The following is a 1,780-nucleotide window of genomic DNA, read 5'->3' as shown; positions in this document are numbered from 1 at the left end:
CCTTAAGTCTCCCTGAATCATTTCAGCTGAATCTTTCAAAGCTGCAGCATTCTTGAACCTTCTGGCTGTTACGTGTGAGTAGAACCTGGCAATTTTTCTTATGCTTAGATAATAAACTGTATTGCACCCTTGCATGTGGAAGATGCTGGCAGACAGAATTGCATTCACTGCAATATTTCAGTAATGTTAATGGTCTATAGAGGGTGCTACTTTTTTTTTTTAGTTCTATACCATTACAGTTTTTTAGCTATTTCACAGGGGCAAGGCAAAGCTCAAGTCTTGCTGAGCGTGGGATTTAATACTTTCTTTGAGAACTGATGCCCACAGTAAGAAGCTGACTTACCTTTAGCATAAGCAGATGGGCATTTTTTCTAGACTTTCTGGTCCCAAGTTCTTCATCCAATTTCAATGGAAAAGAAATCATTTTTAGCAGATCAGAAACAGCAGCCAGGATTGGAGCGTGGTAATGTTTTGAGGATTCTCACTGCCATTCCCTTCCTTTACACTGAGGACAGAAAGTGGAGGACAATTACCTTCATTACCCTTCAGTAGGACAGTATCACTTCTGTAAGATTTTGTTCCTAGTTTAATCAAAAGTTTCTTGCTACTTGATTTGTTTTATCACAGAGTAAGTGCTTGTGGTGCTTTTCATATTTCCTGATCTCACAGTCCCATTTCCTTCCCTTGGCTGCCATACCAATGCTGGAGGTCTCCTGAGTCCAACCTCCGTTTTTTTCTCCCATAACAGCAGAAGCTTTACCTCTCTGACTTGGTGCTTTGCAGGTGTTGCCATTCTCCTGCCCCTCCCCATCACGGGGCTGCACCGCTGGCACTGCAGCCATCACTGAGTGTTTGCTGTCCCATTTCCTATGTCTGGCTTGGCCTTCCTCCCCTGCAGTTATGGACCCTTTACCACACAGAGGAAAGAGCTTTCACTAGGCAGATTACAAAGTGAACAATAAAGCTTCCCTCTTCAGCAAAGTTTTTTTGGTTTAAGTCACAGTGTAATGGAAGTCACTCTTAGTTTTCATATATGATTTAGACTTTCACCTTCTGAAATAAGGGCAGTTACTGCTGCCTTTAGTTCTGCATCCAGGCAGGGAAAAAGCCTGCACTCACTATTTCAATGACTCTCTGATTGGTCTAAGAGCATGATTTAACTATTATCAAATGACATGAGAAAAACTGGCCACTCCCGAAAGAGACTGTTCTATTTCCATGTCCTCACTATCCTCTAACCCTCCCACAAGTCCCTCGGTGCCAAATCCGGAGCTTGTCTAGCCCCATAATTGAACCTATCCTTGAAGCTGAAGCGGCAGAAACACTTCCTCTTCACAGCACATTGCCTGCTCTGGTGGTGTCAGGGGAGAATGGATATAGAGCAGGGAATGCCAAGTGTAGGGGTGAGTAGTGTGTGGCACCCATCAGCTTACCTGTATTAGAAATTTGTACCCTGCCCTCCCATCCATAACTGAAAGAGTGTCCTGTAGGATGAGTAGGCTGGATCTTCAGGGAGTGTAATTTGGTTTAGCCCAGAGAATTCAGAAAGGATTGACTTATGTATGTTTTGACCTTGTTCAATGTCCTGTCAGGGCTTATGCAAGGTGCGAGCTGTAGAGCAGCGTCTGTGGGTTGGTTTCTGTATCTTTAGCTAAACCTGTAAACAGGTTTAGATTCTGGCTATTAGCAGGTTATTTTTTCTGTAATTTCCTTCAGTGGTGCAAAGGCTGCAGGTCTGCAGCTGGGTTATGCAGTGCCTAGTAACCATCTTTGCTAAGAA

Source organism: Pithys albifrons, chromosome 3 (genome assembly GCF_047495875.1).
Source record: "Pithys albifrons albifrons isolate INPA30051 chromosome 3, PitAlb_v1, whole genome shotgun sequence".
In the NCBI taxonomy this organism is placed as follows: domain Eukaryota; kingdom Metazoa; phylum Chordata; class Aves; order Passeriformes; family Thamnophilidae; genus Pithys; species Pithys albifrons.
Note: the sequence above shows the minus strand (reverse complement) of the source record.